The sequence below is a fragment of the Rhinichthys klamathensis genome, unplaced genomic scaffold (assembly GCF_029890125.1).
Source record: "Rhinichthys klamathensis goyatoka isolate OS25496 unplaced genomic scaffold, OSU_Roscu_1.1 h1tg000232l_1, whole genome shotgun sequence".
Taxonomy (NCBI): Eukaryota; Metazoa; Chordata; class Actinopteri; order Cypriniformes; family Leuciscidae; genus Rhinichthys; species Rhinichthys klamathensis.
Genome location: NW_026606756.1, coordinates 1,599,338 through 1,616,255, shown reverse-complemented (window position 1 = coordinate 1,616,255; position 16,918 = coordinate 1,599,338). Strand labels below are relative to the sequence as shown.

General features: G+C 48.0%; 1 long non-coding RNA gene and 1 pseudogene across 1 annotated transcript; both read right to left on the bottom strand.

Annotated features, from left to right (window-relative positions):
* Window positions 1-2,064: 2,064 nt before the first annotated feature.
* On the bottom strand, window positions 2,065-8,484 carry LOC130099625 (general transcription factor II-I repeat domain-containing protein 2B-like; annotated as a pseudogene).
* A 3,294-nt stretch (window positions 8,485-11,778) lies between these two features.
* On the bottom strand, window positions 11,779-13,601 carry LOC130099641 (uncharacterized). Its single transcript, XR_008808427.1, has 3 exons — window positions 13,401-13,601; window positions 13,038-13,142; window positions 11,779-11,992 (listed from the first exon to the last, which is right to left on the bottom strand). It is a non-coding gene; the product is annotated as an uncharacterized LOC130099641 (long non-coding RNA).
* Between the last annotated feature and the right edge of the window lie 3,317 nt (window positions 13,602-16,918).

Sequence of the window (16,918 nt, the reverse complement as noted above, 5' to 3'; positions counted from 1 at the left end):
ATTTATTTTCCTTCCATAGACACAGTGTGGATCATTGGTGACAGCTATGTCAGACGTGGTGCCCAGAGAGCTGCAGAGACCATGGGAAGCAACCTCAGTCTGGCAGGCGTCCATGTCTGTTGGTTTGGTTGTGGTGGGCTGCGGTGGAAAGGACTTCTCCCCTTCTTCTCCCACTCCCTGCGAGGAAGAGCAGCACCGGATGTCCTCCTCATCCACTGTGGCGGCAATGACATGGGGGTGGTCAGCAGCGTTCCAGCTGGTGAACGCTAGAAGGACCTGCACCAGTTTAAACTCCATGAAGATCATGTTTTCAGCTGTGACCCAGAGGTGCAGGTGGAAGGCTGGTGCCAATCCAGTGAAACTTAATATGGCTAGAAAGTTTGTTAACAGTGTTATGGCCACATTTGTTCGTAGCTTAAATAGTCCCATGATTGAGCACCCTCACATTAGACATGACAGTCCTGGGCTATTTTTGAAAGATGGAGTTCATTTCACACCTAGGGTAAATTATTTGTTTTTAAATACATTAGCTAACTGCCTTAAAGGCCACATTAAAATGCAGTAAACTGCTTACAGTTGGCAGTATTACTGCTTTTAAATTTTGTTTTAATGTTTATCAAAAGTGAGTTGCTACAAACACTAAGTTATTTAAAGAAAAACAGCTGAACTGCAACTTTATATGGGTATTTTTTAAACATTATAATAATGTGGATGTGTGTGGATAACATAGGATAAGGGGGGAGTACAAGTTAAACAAAAATCTAAGCAAAGCAAAAGGGTGCAGGCAATGACAGAGAAGATATAGAGCCATGATGGAAGCTGGGATCAGAACGCTCCTCATCTGGAGGATGGATACTGCAATCAGCTCCTGGCACATCAACATGAGTACATGAGCATGAGTACGGTTACTGACAAAGTACACACAAAAGCAGGGGACATCACACACCCTACATGAGAGAAAGATGACAAGGTTAAAAAATACTAGTAGAATACATTCAGTATGGCCTGTCTTGGTTAAAAGCCCACCCACCACGACAAGGTGCAGGCCAGGAGGACCATGACAAGCAGACTTTGAGACAAAAAGAGGACTAAAACGAAGATCAACATCTTTCGAGATGCCGAGAGCTCCACGTCCGCGACTAACTTCGACTTGACAGACGCGAGGGTTGCATGTTACTTTATTAGACAGGTGAGCAAATGTACATAAAACTAATCAATGTTATGTAGTTCAACATGATGAAAAGTTAGAATATGATCTGTATGTTATTCTAATGCTGATCTAGCTTACTGTCTCATACAGCCAACACACAACCTAACTAACAACATTCCACCCACCAATGCCGTTTAGTGTGATAGTGTAACTGTTAGAGCAAGTGAAACAGCGCTGCGTTACATCAAGTTTCATTCGTCTGATAAACTGACCTGTGTGAGTATTAATTCAGCACTTGCGTGTAGTTCGGTAGAATGAAATGTCCTTATTCCTTTATATCCGCGGGACTCGCGTTACGTGTGGCGCTGGTATAAGTCTAGCAATCGCGCCCTGCTTCAGACCACAGTCATGTTAAAAACATCAATGTATTCACTCATCCATAAAAGATCCATCAGCTTGATGACAAGATCCATAATTCCTCTTAATGCGGAATATACGTCATTAAAATACGCCTTTGTTATTGTAAGAGGTTAGCGACCCCTGGTGGCGACTAATCCTGCATATTGTACCTTTAAAGCAGGGGTCTCAAACTCAAATTGGCTGGGGGCCACTGCTGTGAACGAAAGCTCATAGGAGGGCCATTTTACCATTTAAGCACAATCTTTTTCTGGAAATTTACTTTTCTCATTTATTTCAGATTATGTAACTAACATATTTGTGTCATTCTTGACAAAAAAATGTAAACATCAGTATATTAAACAGATATATTTAACAATATATAATATAATTTTAACAGTTAGTGCAACTCTTTTTCCCTTACTTTATATTAACTTAAATAACTTCAGAACATTGGACTGAACTAACAACCTTGCAGTGAACACAATCCCTGAAAACATTTGCACACTATCACTATTCTATTTCTTGCCAGACACCTGGCAGCGCTTCTGCTCACACAACTGAGCCACGTTTGCCCTGATGGAGGTCACAGTTGAAACCCTGAGTACAGCTTCAAGATGGGCGTCACTAAGCCTAGACTTGTACTTACATTTATTGAAGTTCATAGTTGAGAACAATTTCTCACACAGATATGTGCTTCCAAAAAGGCACATTACCCGACTGAACACTTTGGACAGCTCTGGGTAGCATGGAGGTAACTCTCTCAAAAACTGTCCAGTCTTGTCTGCTTTTCCCTGTGCCTCTCTGAATTTAGTTTTTAACTCACTGTTGCACTGCAAGTCAATAAGCTCCATTTGCAACACACTTGGGACACTCTCCATGTCAGTTGAGAAGGGATCTGCGAACAGCTGGAAAGTGTCACGGTGTGACTTGAAGTCAGCAAAACGCTGATCAAATTCCTCCAGTAGGTTGTCAATAGCAGAAGCATATTCATCACCACTGAATCCTGTGCCCTGCTCCACAAGAGATCTGCATGTAGTGAAATGACTGAGGTTTTTTGCAGAAATCTGAGTTCCCTTTCGTAGTCACTCCGAGTTACGTCGGATGACGGAGAATGGGGGTTTCGCCAGAAAGCCAATCCTCTTCGAGTATTAAAAAACGAGCCATGGGTCTGCATGAGAAATGCCATGGGTCTGCGGAATTTGCATAATGTATCTCCGCCTCACCGCGTGAGTATTTAAGGAGAGACACCTGCAACAGCAGATCATGTTTTCGCTTCGGAGCCAAGAGAACCTCTTCACTCCACAGCCACAAGACCTGAGTTTACAAGTGACTCACCTCTTCGAGACGAGCGAACTCTCCAGTGTTGGTGTGACGGCGGTACCCAGCGAGTCTGCACATTGCCTGCGATCTGTGCAGTGGTCTGCCTGACTTTGTGTTTTCTCCCTGGTCGCCTCAGCATTGCAGAGTTTTTCCTCTCCTAAAAGAGCTGCACGTGGCACGTCTTTTTAAAGATGTCTCGCCCGTGTTCTTCTGGTTGCGGTCGTTATCTGTCATCTTCTGATGGGCACGAGCGCTGCTTTGTGTGTCTGGGCTTTGAACACGCTAAAGCAGCGCTCGTGGATGACTCATGTTCCTTCTGTGGGAACATGGCCATCGCAACACTTAGATTAAGACTCAATGATCTTTCAGTGAGAGTCCCCGCGTCCACCACCCGTTCTGCTTCCTCCACGAGAGGTGGTAGTTCGGCTGGGGGACAGGGTGATCTGAGGGTGACGGTGTGGAGCAATCCGACGATGCGTCCTCGGACCACGCCCCCCTCCGCTGTGTTGCAACCCGCGAGTGCCGCGGTGATTCAGGCGGGTCCTTCTTCGGAAGCCCCGCGTGTTTCATTCGGCGCTCCAGAGGATGACACGATGTCGATCGCGGCATCACAAGGTGGGCTCGATTCTTCGGGAAGTGAGGATGCGGCTAAGTTGCCTCCTTCGGGAGTCACGGCGTTGCCCGTGTCGGATCCTGAGATGACAGCCATGCTGTCCCGGGCAGCCGTGAGCATCGGGCTAGAGTGGAACCCTCCGCCCTGCCCCGAGCGCTCGCGGCTGGACGATTGGTTTTTGGGTGCGGCTGCCGCCTCACGGCCTCAGCCAACCCCAATTCCTTTCTTCCCGGAGCTGCATGAGGAGCTGTCGAGATCATGGAAGGCTCCTTTGACCTCCCGTGAACGCTCGTCAGCTTTCTCCGCCTTTCCTCCCCTCGATGGCGCAGCTGTCCATGGGTACACTGGGATTCCCCCGGTGGAGCGCTCTGTTGTGATGCAACTGTGTCCTCAGGGCGCCTCCTCTCGTGGTAATCCTAAGCACCCGTCCAAGGCCTGTAGATTCTCGTCATCTATGGTGGCGAGGTCTCACAGAGCTGCAGGACAGGCGACTGCTGCTCTGCATGCTATGAGCACCTTGCAGGTCTACCAGGCCCAGCTGCTCAGAGACATCCACGAGGGCAGGACTGACCCAGGGACGTTCGACGAACTGCGTGCCGCCACTGACCTCGCTCTCCGGGCGACGAAAGTGGCCTCACGCTCCCTGGGTCAGGTGATGGCCACTAATGTGGTCCAGGAGCGTCACCTTTGGCTGAACCTGGCCGATATGCGGGACGTTGAGCGGACTCGTCTGCTCGACGCCCCCATATCCCAGGCCGGCCTCTTCGGCGGAGCGGTTGAAGACTTCGCCCAGCAGTTTTCAACCGCACAGAAGCAGTCTGAGGCGATTAAACATATTCTGCCCCGACGGCCAGCTGCTGCCTCCACCCAGCCGTCGGCACAGACGCCTCAGCCTGCTCGCCGCCGAGGGTGCCCCCCTGCGGCTCCCGCCCCTCCCGCACGGCCCCAGCAGCAGCCTTCACCCGGGCCGCGTCGTGGAGGAAGCCGCAGGAAGGCGCCCCAGCCCCCTCAGGCCCCGCGCCCCGCTAAACGCCAGGCTAAGCGGCGCTCCTGAGACGGGCTGCTCAGTGATGGTGTCGGTTTTTTCCCAGGAGGCGGTTGCAGGCCCCCTCCTTCCCCCGGTGGAGGGCCGGGGGAGAATCTTTTGTTCTCCACTCCCCGCTGCTCACCCACGGGTGGGCAGCACCCTAATGTGGTTAAAGAAAGAACCGAAATGTCCATCACTGAGCACACAGAGCCGGATGACAGTGCGCGACGCCCCCATGCCTCGCCACTCTCGTCCTCCTCTGTCTCTGAGGGCAAGGATGACAGTGCGTGCCGTCCCCGGACCACACCACTCTCATCCCCCTCTATCGCCAGACCCCTGGCAGAGCAGACCCCCGCGGAACGCTGGTCCTTCCCTGGTCTCCTCTGTCAGGGCGCGGAGCTTGGCTGTGCACACGCTCAGGGCCGCTATGCCACCCTTGCCTGTGCCGGTCACTCCGCTTCGCTACCCCTCCGGGGGGACGCCTGTGGCTCGGATGATTCCGCTGGATCAGTTTTTGGGGGCTTGGTTAGAGCTCCCCAATCTGTCCCGTTGGGTCGCCCGAACTATCAGGCTTGGTTATGCGATTCAGTTCGCACGGTCTCCTCCCGGTCATGAGAGCGGAGGTTGCTACCCTGCTGGCGAAGGGTGCAATCGAGGCTGTCCCTCCAGCCGAGATGAGGTCAGGGTTCTACAGCCCCTACTTCATTGTCCCCAAGAAAACCGGTGGGTTACGGCCAATCCTGGACTTGCGCGTCTTGAACCGCTCCCTTCACAGGCTGCCGTTCAAGATGCTCACGGCCAAAACGCATTTTCGAATGCGTGCGGCCACAGGATTGGTTTGCAGCGATAGACCTGAAGGACGCCTACTTTCATGTCTCCATTTTACCTCGACACAGACCGTTTCTTCGATTTGCTTTCGAGGGGCAGGCACACCAGTACGCGGTTCTCCCATTCGGGTTGGCTCTGTCTCCTCGCGTCTTTACGAAGGTCGTCGAGGCAGCCCTTGTTCCCCTACGCGAACACGGGGTTCGCATCCTGAATTATCTCGACGACTGGCTAATATTAGCTCACTCTCGAGATCAGGTTTGCGAACACAGAGACCTTGTGCTCCGGCACCTAGCCCGTCTGGGGCTTCGGGTCAACTGGGAGAAGAGCAAACTTTGCCCCGTGCAGAGGATCTCTTTTCTCGGTATGGAGATAGACTCGGTCGCCATGTCCGCGCAGCTTACGAGCGAGCGCGCACACTCACTGCTGACTTGTCTTCGACAGTTCTAGGGCAAGAGTGCGGTCCCACTGAAACTTTTTCAGAGGCTCCTGGGGCATATGGCATCTGCAGCCGCGGCAACGCCACTCGGATTGCTTCATATGAGACCGCTTTAGCTGTGGCTTCGCGATCGGGTCCCGAGGTGGGCATGGCATCGCGGTACGCTCAGAGTTCCAATAACTCCGACCTGCCGTCAGACCTTCACCCCGTGGCGGAACCTCAGCTTTCTACGGGCCGGAGTTCCCCTAGAACGAGTTTCCAGGCATGTTGTCGTCTCCACAGATGCCTCTGCCACGGGCTGGGGCGCCGTGTGCAATGGACATGCAGCCGCGGGCTCCTGGACAGGACCCCAGCGCCTCATGCATGTCAATTGCCTCGAGTTGCTGGCAGTACGCCTTGCCCTGCACCGCTTCCACGCGTTGCTCCTGGGTCAACACGTACTTGTCCGCTCGGACAATACCGCGACTGTAGCGTACATCAACCGTCAGGGTGGTCTACGCTCTCGCCGTATGTCGCAACTCGCACGCCACCTCCTCTTATGGAGTCAGAAGCACCTGAGGTCCCTTCGTGCTATTTACATTCCAGGAGTGCGGAACCTTGCAGCCGACGAGCCGTGTACTGTCTTTTTCAAGCTAACATGGGAACCGTTAGGTGTCTTCGCTTGCTCGCCACTCCACTCCACGGACTGGATACGTGCGATATTTCCTCAGGTAGCCTTCCTCTCTGAAGCCCTAAGTTCCTCCAGCACTGTTGACGCTGGCGCCAGTGTCTATTGCCTGTGCGTCGGCTAGGTGCCTCCGTGTGCATGGTTCCTCCTCTGAGTAACCCCCACATGTGTATTTCCACTGTAAGCCTCTTTGAGCATGTGTCTTTCCCTCGGCAAGCCACCTTGCCCCTCCTGGAGTTGAAAGTAGATGCCACCCCACGGGCTGGTCACTCCAGTGTTCCTCCATATGTAGCCCCCTCGGGCCATATGTGTATTCTTAAGTCCTCCCTACGGGTAGGCATGCTGCGGCATATCTCCCCTGAGATATGCTTCCCAGTGTACCTTGGTATTCCTGTGTTTAGTAGGACTCCTTCGTCCGTGCCTATATCATTGGTTATCACTACCCCACATATTGGTTTAGTCCTCAGTTGTAAGTCGCTTTGGATAAAAGCGTCTGCTAAATGACTAAATGTAAATGTAAATGTAAATCACGACAGGGAGGTCAGACTTCGCAGGGCACTGGAAGACAGCTGTGAAGGTGGCGTGATTACACGGGGACCCCCATTCTCCGTCATCCGGCGTAACTCGGAGTGACTACGAAAGGGAACGTCTCGGTTACGGATGTAACTCTCGTTCCCTGAGTAGGGAACGGAGACGTTACGTCTCCCTGCCACTTCCGCTGTACCGCTGGGTAGACGCCTGAGTTCAGTCTCGGCTCCTCAGCGAAGACATGATCTGCTGTTGCAGGTGTCTCTCCTTAAATACTCACGCGGTGAGGCGGAGATACATTATGCAAATTCCGCAGACCCATGGCATTTCTTTGCCATTGGCTCGTTTTTTAATACTCGAAGAGGATTGGCTTTCTGGCGAAACCCCCATTCTCCGTCATCCGACGTAACGTCTCCGTTCCCTACTCAGGGAACGAGGGTTACATCCGTAACCGAGACGTTTTCCACAATCGCAGCTTTGTGGAGAAAGCTTTCACACTTTCATATGCTGCTGTGATGAGCTGACCAGGACCCTGGAGCTTCAAGTTAAGGATATTTAGCTCCACCAAGAATGTGTTATGTCCACCAAGAATGCAAGGTCCATGACCCATTTAGGATCATCAAATTCAGGAACATCCATTCTACCATCTTCCATGAATCTCTTTACCTCTGCTCTTAAGTCAAAAAATCTCTTCAGGACATTCCCCCTGCTGAGCCAGCGCACCTCAGTAAAGTAAAGTACATCGCCATATGTTGACTCAATTTTTTGCTAAAAAGGCCTGAAACTGGCGGTGCTGTAAACTTCTCGACCTGATGTAATTGACATATTTCAGGACAACAGACATGACATGCTCATATTTCAAGCATTTGCTGCACAGAGCCTGTTGGTGTATAATGCAGTGCAGAACAACTGCTGGATCTGCATTTTCCTCTTCTAACTTTCTTTGTACCAGCGCTACCAGCCCGTTTTTTTTGCCTGTCATAGATGGGGCGCCATCAGTGGTAATGCCTACCAGTCTGTTCCACGGCAAACCAGCGCGCTCAATCGCGTCGCACAGCTGCTGAAATATATCGTTGGCTGTGGTACGGCCGTGCATTGGTCACAAACTTAATAACTCCTCCGTCACTTCAAATTGTTAATTTATACCCCTGATGAAAATGGCTAGCTGCGCAATGTCTGTTTTGTCTGTGCTTTTGTCAAGCGCCACAGAGTACGCAGTGAAAACTCTAGCTTTGGCGCGCAACTGATCATAAATGTCACTGGACAACTCGCTAATCCGCTCTGCCACTGTGTTTGCCGATAGAGAGAGATTGTTGAACAAGCCCTTCTTTTCTGGACATAGAATTTCAGCGACTTTTAACATACACTCCTTTATAAACGGCCCTTCAGTGAATGGCTTTCCTGCTTTAGCGATCAACTCAATCACCACATAACTTGCTTCAACTGCAGCATCAGCATCCTTTTTGGCTTTGTGGAAAAGGCTTTGCTGGGACGTTAGCTCTCTCTTCAACTTCATGGGGGGGGGGGGGGGGGGGGGGGGGGGGGGGGGGCGTAAATGGCCCGCGGGCCGGCAGTTTGAGACCCCTGCTTTAAAGCTATTTTTTATAACATAACTTAATACTATATTAATGTATTACCATAACACTTCAATAACTCATATACAATAACAATATATATAATATAAAATCAAACTAACCATGGATGTTAACTTTTTGAAGCTAGCAACTTAACATGAGAGAATACTTTTTTTTAATATATACATTTTGTTAGATTTTTTTTTGTAAATATGTCATGAACTGATCCTTGAATTTGACACAGAATTCCAAAAACTATACACATAATGTCATGTGGTGGAAGGATGAACCCAATTGCAGACAATATGCAAACACACAAGGTTTATTTATAACAGAAAACAGGGAAAACAAAACCCACGAGGGGGTAAAACAGAGGTAAGGAAGGTTCTCACAAGCAAGACTATAACTAGACTAAGAACTTTGAAATACTACATACAACTCTTCAGACATAAAACTCTTACTTGACAAGGACTTCTCAGCAATGATACAAACACAGGCAGATTACACATTGAATGACAATGAACCGACACAGGACAGCAAACACAAGGGGATGATATAAGGAGACACTAATGACAAGAACAGGTGAAGCTGACTAGACAAGGACAGGTGAAACTTGACTAGACAATAATGACGAGACGAGGATAACAAGGGGGCGGGGTGACGTAACGAGAAAACACAAGCACATGGCACAAAACACAAGACCATGTGCTTGCACACAAAACATGATTCTGTCATGATCCTGCCTCAAGACAAGAGAAAATCAAGGACACGAGGGCAGAATCATGACAGAACCCCCACCTTAAGGAGCGGCTACCAGACGCTCCTCAAGGGGACATCAAACACATTGACAGACTGAGACATCGACACAAACCAACAAAACATGACAAATAACAGTAACGGCAAACACGAAAACACAACAACAGGGTTAGGATGCAACAATAAAAATAACAAACAAGGAAGAGGTGGCGGAGGAAACACAGAGTTCATGGGGGGTGGTCCAGGGTGGATGGGTGTGCTGGGGGTCTTCGGAAAACGGGCTGAGGGCTTAGGGCGAGGAATCCGGGCAGGTTTGGATCGGGACACATGAGGAGTCTTGGAGGAAACAGTCCGGGGTTGATTAGGGACAGGAGGTACAGTGGACGACGGAGAGGGAATCACGACAGGAGAAGCTGAGGGTGGCGAGACAAGACTTCTGACTGGGGAAACAGCGGGAAAAGGAACAGGACACATAACAGGGGACGTAGCAGACGGCTGTGGAGCGGGAACCGAACTCACAGAATCAGACTCGGCACACATGAAAACAGACTCAGATGAAGCGCTCAAATCAGAACCGGAAGAAGCGCTGTCTGCCGTGGGCTCTGTGACTGCAGCGGGCTCTGTGACTGCAGCGGGCTCTGTGACTGCAGCGGGCTCTGTGACTGCAGCAGGCGAAGAACGGGAGGCTCCCCTCTTCCTCCTAGGTCGAGAAGCAGCGACCATCACCGGAGCTGAGACGGGTTGGGGAAGCACGGCGGGAACTGTGTCGGGCGAAGAAGGGGTTATCTCTGGCAGGATAGACTCCGACGCTGAGGACTCTGAAGGAGAGTCCCGCGAGGTTCGCCTCCCTCTTTTCCCTCGAAGACGGAAGGGGGTAGATGAAGTGCCAGGAGTCGTGAGGGCGCCAGCCTGATCCCCAAGCGTCACGACGCCTATCATTCGACCCTCGGGAATAGCTGGCAGGCAGGCAGAAGGTGGAAGGCCCGAGGAAGAAGCCTGCGGAACCTCCCGGGAAAAAAGATCCCAGAGGCGGGCATAATCCCTCATGATCTGCTCACCCTGGGACGGGATAGGGCAAATGACCCGTTCTCCGTTGGTTGGTGCGGACAACCAGCATCGCTCACGGAACTCCGTTTGGAACTGGAGTTGGGAGGTCATACTGTCTGCTGGGTTCTTTGTTGGTCGGTTCATTCTGTCATGTGGTGGAAGGATGAACCCAATTGCAGACAATATGCAAACACACAAGGTTTATTTATAACAGAAAACAGGGAAAACAAAACCCACGAGGGGGTAAAACAGAGGTAAGGAAGGTTTTCTCACAAGCAAGACTATAACTAGACTAAGAACTGGGAAATACTACATACAACTCTTCAGACATAAAACTCTTACTTGACAAGGACTTCTCAGCAATGATACAAACACAGGCAGATTACACATTGAATGACAATGAACCGACACAGGACAGCAAACACAAGGGGATGATATAGGGAGACACTAATGACAAGAACAGGTGAAGCTGACTAGACAAGGACAGGTGAAACTTGACTAGACAATAATGACGAGACGAGGATAACAAGGGGGCGGGGTGACGTAACGAGACAACACAAGCACATGGCACAAAACACAAGACCATGTGCTTGCACACAAAACATGATTCTGTCATGATCCTGCCTCAAGACAAGAGAAAATCAAGGACACGAGGGCAGAATCATGACACATAAACATTGACCAGGGAGGTTGCATATGTATTTTACATAATAGATGGCAAACAGATCAATATCGAACTCTAAGAGATATTGAACACCCAGCTAGAAATGTTTTGTTCTAAAAATGTTCTGAGAACATTACCATGCAGTGTTCTAATAACGTTTTCAGCAGGTAGTTTTATTTTGGTTCCCAGAATGTTCTCCTAAAAGTTCTAATAATATTCTTTAAAAACATTCTAAATATGTTTAATGCTAACATTGTTAGAACATTATTCCCTAATGTTCTTATAACATTTTCAGCGGGTAGTTTTCTTTTTGTTCCCAGAATGTTCTCCTAAAAGTTCTAATAATATTCTTTAAAAACATTCTAAATATGTTTAATGCTAACATTGTTAGAACATTATTCCCTAATGTTCTAACATTTTCAGCGGGTAGTTTTCTTTTTGTTCCCAGAATATGCTTTTAAAAGATGGCATAACATTCTCTAAGAACACTCTGAAAATGTTTTGTGATGACCTTCTATAAAGGTTTAATCATAACATTTTTAGAACATTATCCCCTAACATTATTATAAAGTTTTTAGTGGGAAGTTTTCTTTTTGTTCCCAAAATGTTCTATTAAACAAAATAAAAAAAAATGCTTAGCTATATCATTGTTATAACATACAATTGTATTAATCTCGAAACTAAAACATCAAAATCTAACAGGTTTATAAATGGCATCCAGATAAATTATTAGAAGTTATGCGTACAGTAAATGCCCAACACTATGAAGAACTCAGTAAAGTCACTCATGCGTCTTGACTGCTGTGTTTGCTCAGAGCGCTCATCATCAGTCTTTGCTTGTCTTGGTTCTTGCAGAAGAGTAATCCAGTCATCTGTATTAATATGTGTTCTACTGTTCTTCTCTTCTAGTTTTCCAGCTGCTCTCCCAGTTAGCAGCATTGAACTCTGTTCTCTGTGTGCATGGTAGAGTTTTTCCTCATAGTCTAAAAAAGAAGATCATGCAAAAGTGTAAACAGAAAGAATACACATACATTAAGATCACAAGCAATATTGACATTGAAAACGTCCAAAATTAGCCAGCCTAATTAGTAATCAGAAATTATGTAAAGACTAATTTATTGAAAGTATAAATATGATACCTTATGAGTATCTTTTTTGTTTCTGTAATTTAAAACATATACTTAATCCATTACATACGTTATATACATTATATATGCACACGAGGCTATGCTCTCACATAACAGCAGTTATAGTGTCTATGGATCCTTACATTTCTTCTTTCAGAAATTCTTACAGATTTCTGCTTGTTTTAAATCAGATACAGATAAAGTAGCACTGCATTTGAATGCATTGGCGATAGAACAATTTCTAGAGTGAATTAATCATACCTGTAAGTGCAGCGTCTCTTTGCTATTAGTGAAGCTGTAAGTTTTAGTTACTTTAAAAGCAGAAATAAATAAATGCTAAGCTAGTTATTTTAAAGCTAGTAATTTTAGTCAATCAAGTTTTAAATATGGATATTTTTCTTACACAAATGCATTGCTTCGCTTCAAAGGGCCTTTATAACCCCGCCAGAGTCGTATGGAGCACTTTTATCATGGATGGATGCGCTTTTATAGATGGCCATTCACTGCCATTATAAAGCTCAGAAGAGCCAGGACATTTTTTTAATATAACTCCGATTGTATTCATCTGAAAGAAGAATGTCATATACACCAAGGATGACTTGAGGGTGCGTAAATCATGGGCTAATTCTCATTTTTGGATGTCTTTTGGATGAGATCCTTTATGGTCTGTGTTAGGTGCTTTTAGCACTAAAGCTCTAGGAGTTAAGAGTTGAACATTTATGTCTCAGAAATCATAATAATAATAATATTTAGTTTAAATAGGTTAACAATATGTTGGCTTTCTTAAACCAACAAAATTATTTCCTAACATTTGAACAAGATTACTATAATCTGTAGCCTACTGTAATATAAAGGTAATTCTATGAAGATATTTATATCTACAAAACCACTTACCAGTTACAAGGCTCTTTAGCTCCCATATCCATTCACCTCTGCAGGTTTATGTTTGCTTCAATAGTTGCCAGATTGTGTCCTTTATATGGACCATCAGCACCAGAGTAATTACCTGAAATATTTGCTGGAAAAACATGGTCTGTCAACATACAACGATATTACAAGAACATACAATATTTGCTAGAAACACAAATGACTGAAAATTGTTTTAGACTGAATGCTCTTTCCAATTTTTCCATTACCTCTTTATGAATTACTGAAATATTATTAACTTTTACTTTCAAAAGACATATTAAGATTAACACTTTTAAGTAGCAAAAATACAGTATTCGTATGCATAGAACACAATACCAGTATTATAGTAGGCTACCTTTGTTGTAAATTGAGACTTTATTGTGTCATCGGTGTTATAATCATCTTGAAACAGGCAGTTTGGAGTCTGCATTAAAACAAATCTAGCTGTTATTCAAAAGTAACATACACTCAGATTTATTGCGACTGTCATACAATTCTAAGAAAAAAAGATATAATACTGAAAGACATTGATATATCAAGGATAAGAGAAAGCTATGTAAACTGAAAAAAATACACAAAAAAACTTACAGTTGTGAAAGAGTTCAGTTCCGTTGACCAGGAGTTCTGTTGTTTTGGGCCAATGTGTCAAATAGGCAATTTTTAGACAACGGACATTTTGCGCCGATTTCTTCAACAAAAACGTTACTTTATTTGAGCTGTTTATCGATTTATTCAACAAAAACGTTACTTTATTTGCGCTGTTTGTCGATTTCAAATGTTCTTACGTCATGGGAAAATCACGCTGTGATTGGTGGTTTTAAACGTCGATCTACAGTGGCCTCCAATCAGCTTCTCGTCTCTTGTAAACATTTTGCGGAACAGTTCAAACAGTGTTCCGCAACCGGGCTCTGGGAGAATACCTGTCGACGTTATTGCAAGAGGGCCAGTCCGTCCAAAGGTACGCAAAGGATTTTCTGTCCATTTGCCATCTGGGAGCGCTAGATGATATCCAGCTCATGGGCCTGTTTTCGAACGGGCTGGATTATGACATCGCTCGATGGATGTCGCGGGACCTTACCAACTTCTACCGCACCACATTACAGATCATCACAATATCCTCAAAACATTTTGTGAACGTTAATTTGATAATGTTCCTCCTCTGTCATTATGGAACATTGTGTCAATGTTTTATAAAAGATCATTCTACCAACTTTTACCTCAACAACATCCTCAATGTTAAATTTAAAACGTTCTAGTTTTGTTAACACGTCACATTACAAGAACGTTTTATAAAAAACACTGCCATCTCAGGCCTCAATGATATCCTCATAACATTTTGAGAACGTTGACTTGATAATGTTCCTCCTCTGTTATTATGGAACATTGTGCTAATGTTTTATTGAGAACATTGTGGAAATTGTAGTAAATCGCAAGAGACAACTTCTCACATTGAGCACACGAATGCGTGTATCGTTTATTATTGAAAACAAAAACACTCAACTCCAAAATGGCGCTGACTAGCGTCTCACGTCATCACGCATACAGAACATTTAAAGGGACCACGATCCCTAAACAGTGAGGAACAATGCCAAGAACAAAGGTGAATTATGTATGTCAAAGTCACTACACACGTCCCCCCAGGATTCACCATATCAGGAGAACCAAACAGTCAACGGGGAGGTGGGCGTATCAACCTGCCACAACGGATGCGCTGCACGGAAGGAGGAGGAGACCGCACTGCAGCCGGCAACCCGCCCTGGCACGGGTGTGGGACATGGAGTGTGGGAGGCTTGGGAGGGAGGGGAGCAAGGGGTGGGGGCAGAGCAGGAGGCCGTCCGCGCCGTGGGACCTGGGCCAGGTCAATGGGCCTGGCCACGTCCAAGTGAGCCGGTTTGAGGCGGTCAATGGAGAGTCGCTCCGGTTTCCCGCCCCTGTCCACCACAAAATGTTTGTCCCCCTTCTCCAGAACCTGAAATGGGCCCTCGTAGGGCGGACGTAGAGGTCCCCTGTGGGCATTGTGGCGAATGAAAACGTAGTCAGCCGTCTGAAGTCCAGCGGGTATGTGTGACTGAGGAAGGCCGTGATGGGAAGTAGGGACAGGTGCGAAAAGCCTCGCATTGTCCAGTAGAGTGGACCGCTGAAAAGTAGCAGACCAGGGAACCGTGGTGCTAGGGACAAAATCCCCTGGTACCCGCAGTGGCTGTCCATAAACCAACTCCGCGGATGAGGACTGAAGGTCCTCCTTTGGCGCGGTCCTGATGCCCAGCATCACCCACGGGAGCTTGTCGACCCAGTTGCTGTCTTTGAGGTCAGCGCGCAGGGCAGCCTTCATTGACCTATGAAAACGTTCACAGAGTCCGTTAGCTTGCGGGTGTTTCCCTCCGAGTTTCACTCCGAGGCTCTGTGCGACAGCGGCCCACAGCTCAGAAGTAAACTGTGCGCCTCGGTCAGAGGAAATGTCCGAAGGAGTGCCGAAACGTGCAACCCAGGTGCCAATAAATGCCCGTGTCATTTCGGAAGACGTCACTGACGTCAAAGGCACAGCCTCGAGCCAGCGGGTGGTCCTGTCAAGCATGGTGAACAAATATGTGAAACCGTGAGAGGAGGGCAGAGGACCAACCAGGTCAACGTTTACATGGTCAAAACGTCTTTCCGGAACCGAGAAAGACCCTAACGGGGCTTTAGTGTGGCGATGGACTTTGGCCCGTTGGCATTCAACACAGGTGTTAGACCAATCCCTAACGTCCTTCTTGAGGCCGTGCCAAACAAACTTCCCTGCCACCAGTCTCTGTGACGCTTTCGTACCCGGGTGGGAGAGACCATGGACGGCATCAAAAACTTGTCGCCTCCATCCCGAGGGAACGACCGGCCGAGGACTACCTGTGGAGATGTCACACAGGAGCTTGGTGCCGGCATCGCCAAAAACCACGTCCTCGAGCTGCAACCCTGTAGCCGAGGTCCTCAGGAGTTGCACATCTGGGTCTGTGGCCTGAGTCGCTGCCATGCGGTCGTAATCCAAACCCAGGTGGACTGCCCCAGCCACAGCCCGTTATAGGCAGTCCGCCACTCGGTTGGTCTTACCGGCGACGTGCTGCAAGTCCGTGGTGAACTCAGAAATGTAGGACAGATGACGTTGCTGGCGGGCGGACCACGGTTCAGCCACCTTGGCCATGGCAAATGTCAACGGCTTGTGGTCCACAAAAGCGGTGAAATGTCGGCCCTCCAGCAGGGAACGAAAGTGTCGGATAGCGAGGTAGAGACCCAGCAACTCCCGGTCGAATGTGCTGTACTTCCGCTCACAGGGGCGCAGCTGACGGCTAAAGAAAGCCAGCGGCTGCCAGGCCCCGTCTACCCACTGCTCATATACAGCACCAACAGCATAGTCCGAGGCATCCGAGGAGATGGAGATGGGGGCTGTTGGAGAAGGATGTCCCAACATGGCGGTGTTAGCTAGGGCTGTCTTAGTGGCAGCAAAAGCCCTGTCTCTACTCTTATTCCAGGATACAGCGTGCTTGGGTTTACCCTTCAAGGCCTCATGCAAAGGCTGCATGAGCTGAGCGGCTCGAGGGATGAAACGGTGGTAAAAATTTACCATACCGAGGAACTCCTGCAGGGATTTGACAGTGAGAGGGCGCGGGAACTGTGCGACCGCCTCCACCTTTAACGGGAGGGGGACTGCCCCGTCCTTAGTGACTCTGTGTCCTAGGAAGTCGATGGTGGTCAAGCCGAACTGGCATTTGGCGGGGTTGACAATCAGTCCATGCTGGCTAAGCCGCTCAAAAAGGGTTTGGAGGTGCGCGAGGTGCTGAGACTTGGACGTGCTCGCTACTAGGATGTCATCCAAATACACAAAAAGGAAAGGCAGGTCCCGCA